The following is a 5,542-nucleotide window of genomic DNA, read 5'->3' on the forward strand; positions in this document are numbered from 1 at the left end:
GCCGCCACTGACCAACCAATCAGCGCATTGAACTCTGGACGCAAGGCCCCCTTCTCCCTTGCAGCAGGACCCGGATCTCTTTCAGGCTATCTCCGGCAGTGCCTGACAAAGTGCATAAGGAAATCTTGGCTTCGCAGACATTCGTTCCCCTTGACCTGGCTTTTCTCTTTCTCCCTGTCTCCTGTGCTTGTTGGATTATCGCTTCAAGAGGAAAAAGAGGAAATACCGATGCGAGGAGGCTGGAGATAAACAGGCAGTGAGAAAGTGGCTACGAGTCGGTGGCGGAGAAGGGAGGACAGACCCTGCCTCTAGGGGCCCTTTGTAAATTTACTGGAGCGGAGCCCTCTGAGTGGTGGTCATGCGAGGTTTCACTGCGTGATTTGTAGAGGGTTCCTCTAAAACTGCACTGACTTTATCCTGCAGGTTGACTCAAGACTGTCCAGGTTTAAGCTTTTATTTATAAAGAATCATTTCAGAAGACTGGGATATAATAGTGGGAATGGAACGGACACGTGTAACAGCATGGTTAGGTCTCCCGCAGGTCGTTGCGACTCCCAGATTTCTGTTGATTGCGGGTCGGTTTTTTGATGTTGTGTGAATGATTCTCGCTAATCTGTCACCTCTTCTAAGGGATGTCTAAGTCCCGCCTCATAAAAACGATCTTTCCTCTCTGCTTATGTTCAGTGAAAGCAGTGTAAAACGTGGACGAGGAGGGGATGGGAAAATGTTTCCTAGGCTTCTCCTGCCTGGAGTCCTGATCTCAATGTCCTGGTACTACCTTAAACAGTTAACCACTCTGGGCTACCGTTTCTCGTTTTAAGCAAGATTTCAGAGATTAAAAGATACAAACGTTGTCTAAGTACATGTAGATCAGGATGATTTAAATGATACCATATTTAATTTTTCCTAGTTCTCTTTTCATTGTTTTGCCTTTTAAAACCAGTTATTTTAGCTTACATTTAAAAATCACATGTATGGCTTTTGGTTTTAATGTGTCACTATTTTTAAACAAATTGAAATTAAGGAGTAGACTAAAAGTACTACCCCAGGAAAAGTGTTGGAATGAGTGTTTCAAGCCTAAGTAGGTGATTAGAAGGTGAAGGGTGTTTGGAATTCTTGTAACCTCTAAGCTTTTAAACTTTAAAAGCGATTTCTTAAATTGAGGTGTGTACAAACTCGTCTTTTTAAATATGGACACATTTTCCTAACATTTAGAAATTAAAAGGCCATCCAGAAGGATTGGAGGAGTCAGATTCATACAGTTTTTGAAGATAGACTAAATATGTTAAAATGCAGTTAAAGATTATGTAGCTCCAAAATTGTAGTTGGGGATCAGTACATTCTGTTAGTTCAGTTTGCTGTTTACAGCATCAGCCATCTAGTGCCATCTAATAAAAATGAACCACCTTGTGTGATAATTTCGAGAACTATCAGTAATCTTAATAGAGATGGAAAGTAAGGTATTTTAGAAGATTTTGCGTTACCCCTGAACGAGAACCAAAGTTTGAGTGAGATTATGGTAAAAGACATCTGTATAAAGTTAGAATTTCCAATTTGAAAACTTCAAAATGTACTGTTTGTTATTTCTTTTGGCTCTCCCTCATGGTTACTTCCCTGGTGGCTCAAATGGGAAAGAATCTGCCTGCGATGCAAGAGACTTGTGTCCGATCCCTGAGTGGGGAAGATCCCCTGGAGAAGGGAATGGCTACCCACTCTGGTTTTCTTGCCTGGAGAATTCCATGGACAGAGGTGGGCTACAGTCCTTAGGGTCACAAAGAGCCAGACACAACTGAGCGACTTTCACTTTTCATGGTGCCTCGTTTCTTCATATAATGTAAAATAATGAATATTTTCCTGGGAATTTATCTTCAAAGTTCTTTCTGTTGAGAGCCCTTTATATCTTGGATTGAGAGACTACAAATTGGTTTTACTGGTTCCTAGAAGTTTCATTTTATACCAGATTTTAAGATAATTTTTAAAACAGATTTGAAGTAATTTTTTCAGCTTGTAACATAAATTAGGCTTTTACTCCAGATATGATACAGGCCTCAGGTATCTTTGAAAGTGAAGTCGCTCAATCGTGTCCAACTCTTTGCAATCTCTTGGACTATAGCCTGCTAGGCTCCTCCGTCCATGGGATTCTCCAGACAAGAATACTGGAGTGGTTTGCCATTTCCTTCTCCAGGGGATATTCCTGACACAGGAAACGAACCCAGGTCTCCCACACTGCAGGCAGACTCTTTACTGTCTGAACCACCAGGAGCTCCAGATATCTTTAGGTGCCCTTAAAAAAAAATACACAAACACATTCCTTGCTGCTTTACAAAGCAGTAGGCTGAGTTTTGTTTTTTTCTTAATCCTCTGTTACCATGTGGACCATCCTTTCCACGCTCTGAACTTAATTTTGTTGATTTTGCCTTCAAAAGTGTTTAGAAATCCCAGTCACCAGCACATATACAGGTAGAGTGCCTTTTGGATTTACTTTCTACATCTCATTTTGCTTTCTTTTAAGTTCTGTGTTAAATAAAAACATGATGTATCATATACAGCATTTTTGTGTTTATGGCTAAAGGAGACCATCTGTGACAACTTAGACTATTATATTGGCTTCAGTTGATTCTCTGCCATAGCAACTAGAATAATCTTCTAAAACAAAAAATCTAATGTCTGTAGTCTGGTTAAAACTGTAAAACAGCTTCCTGTTGCACTTTTGAGTGAAATCCCTGTTTCTTCATGAGCCTGCATGGATCTGATCCCTGCTTACCTCTTAACCTGACCATTAAGCTATTTTTCCTTTTTTCCACATTCCCTACGCTCTAGCCAGATTGGCTTACTTTGGAGTTTTAGAAAATCCCAGTCTCTCCTCTCATTCCTGTACCACCCTACCCAAGGCTTTCCCAAATGCTGTTACATTTGGCTATAACGATCTTTGCCTTGTCTGACTGTCTCTTTCTGCTTCAGGTTTTGACCTGAATGTCCCCTTAGGTGACCACCCTGTCCCATACAAATAGCACCCCAGATTTCCCCCTACTTTTTTGTGTTCTTTATTAGTTTCATAGCACCGTTGTAACTCCTAAATTATCTGCATTTATTTATTTTCTATTTTGCTTTACTCAATAGTTATCTCCACAATTTCAGGGGATTCATCTTTTATTTACTCAGTGTATAACAGTGTTTGATGCCTACTGAGTACTCACATAAATATTGAGAGAAGAAACCTTTCAAAGTTAAGAATTGAGTTGAAACATTTCCACATTTTATATATTCTGAGATTCCTTTCTAGTATGAATTTCTATGAACCCCGTGTGTTTCTTATTGTTAGTTGCAGCCATGGACTTGTGGGTTAGTAAATAAAAGACATTAAAAATAAGCTGAAAAGAATCAAGATGCTATTTTGTTTTTTATAAGGCCTTAAAATAGCATTTCAGCAGTACTCCATAATTTTCAGTAAATGTCTTGCACATCTGTTAGATTTATCTTTAACTGATTAATAACATGCCATTGTATTAATAAATAGCATTTTTTTCAATTTTTTGTCTACTACATAGAAATAAAACTGATTTATGTTTGTTGATCAGCCATGATTAACACACTTAACAGTAGTTGTTGTTCAGTTGCCCAGCTGTGGCTGACTCTTTGTGACCCCATGGATTTCAGCACTCCAGGCCTCCCTGTGCCTCATCATATCCCAGAGTTTGCCCAAGTTCAAGTCCTTTGCATTGGTGATGTCATCCAGCCATCTCATCCTCTGACACTCTCTTCTCTCTAGGCATGCAGACTAGAAAGAAGTAAAACTTTCAGACAACGTGATCATCCAGGTAGAAAATCCAATGGATTCTACTTTTTAAAATGTTGCTGTAACTATTAAGTTTTTTTATACGCTGCCTTAATAGTTACAGCAGATTTTAAAAAGTAGATTCCATTTGATGTTCTGCCTGGATGATCATGTTGTCTGAAAATTTAACTTCTTTCTAGCCTGCATGCCTTTTTTTCTCTTCTTGCCTTATTGCACTGGCTAGATCCAACAGTATAATGTTGAATAAAAGAATGAGATTGGGTACCCTGTTGTTTCTGACCTTAGGGAAAAAGTGTAAATTCTCTCACCATTTAGAATGATGCTAACTTGAGTTTTTTTGTAGATGCCCGTTTGCAGGTTGATGAGGTTCCTTTCTGTTCCTAGTTTTCCAAGAGCTTTCATCAGAAATGGATAATGGATTTTCTTGCATGCATTTTCTGGGCCTATTGATGTGATAATATGAATTTTCTTTATTAGATTTTTAATATGGTATATTGCATTGAGCAGTTAGCCAATGTTATACCATTCTTGCATCCTGTTATAAATTCTACCTAGACATAGTATATTATGCTTTTTGTATATTGTTGGATTTGACTGGCTAAAATTTTGTTGAAACTTGCATATATTCATGAGAAATATTGGTCTGTAGTTTAGTTTTGTGTAAAGTTTTCCTCATTTTGGGGTCAGAGTAATACTGGTTTCATGAAACAAATATTTTCTTTGATTTTCTGAAAGACTTGTGTAGCATTGCTATTAATTCTTCCTTATATACTTGGTAGAACTTACCAGTGAAGCGATTTGAACTTTCCTTTGTGGGAAACTTTTTTTTTTGTAGTTTGTGGTAAACTACAGATTGAACTTTGATAGATGTTATTTAGATTATTTCTTCTTGAGTGATTTTGGTAGTTTTTCTTTCAAGGTATTTGTTTGTTTCATCTAAGTTGTTGAATGTATTGGCATAAAATTGTTCCTAATATTGTCCGGAAAAGGTTAGCTCAGAAGGTTTATGATGCTCAAACTCTGCACATTCCAAAGAAATAACCAGCCCTTGACTGGCTCCTGGGAGAAAACCTCTAAGCCTTTGAAATATCCTTCATGGTAAGTTTGTCTTTATATATCTAGGGTCTTTGTGCTTATCAGATAGTTTATACTAATTGTGCTTCATCGTGAATGCCTATTTTTGTTTACCTGGATTTCTGGGCCCTATTTCATCAATTTGATCTGTGGAGGGGCTGGAGACTGACTGTATAGCTAAAGTCAGTGATATTAGCAGTCCATGCTTGCATTACTGACTCCCAGTAAAAACTCTAAACAAAAACGTTTAGAGGAGCTTCCCTGGTTGACAGTATTTCACATATTTTATTACACATCATTGCTGGGAGAATTAAGACCTGCACATACAACTACACTGGGAAAGGAGAGCTAGAAGCTTATTTCTGATTTCTCTTGGGCTCCTCTCAATGTGTGTTTTGCCTTTGCTGATTTTAATATGTATCTGTTCACTGTAACGAATAGTAATGTGTGTTACAATGAGTATTAACAGCTTTTCTGAGTTCATTGAGTCTTTCTAGTGGTACTCATCAAAATACGGTGGTGTGGGACCCCCGGCACTTACTCTCCTTTTAATCTCTGTGGATTTTGTAGTGTTGTCGCTTCCTCTCATTCCCAACATTGGGAATGTGTATTTTGTCTCTTATCTGACCACTTTCCTTAGAGGTTTATCGATTCTGTTTTCTCAAACAACCA

The sequence above is a fragment of the Giraffa tippelskirchi genome, chromosome 5, assembly GCF_054371585.1.
Source record: "Giraffa tippelskirchi isolate mGirTip1 chromosome 5, T2T-mGirTip1v1.2.pri, whole genome shotgun sequence".
Classification (NCBI taxonomy): domain Eukaryota; kingdom Metazoa; phylum Chordata; class Mammalia; order Artiodactyla; family Giraffidae; genus Giraffa; species Giraffa tippelskirchi.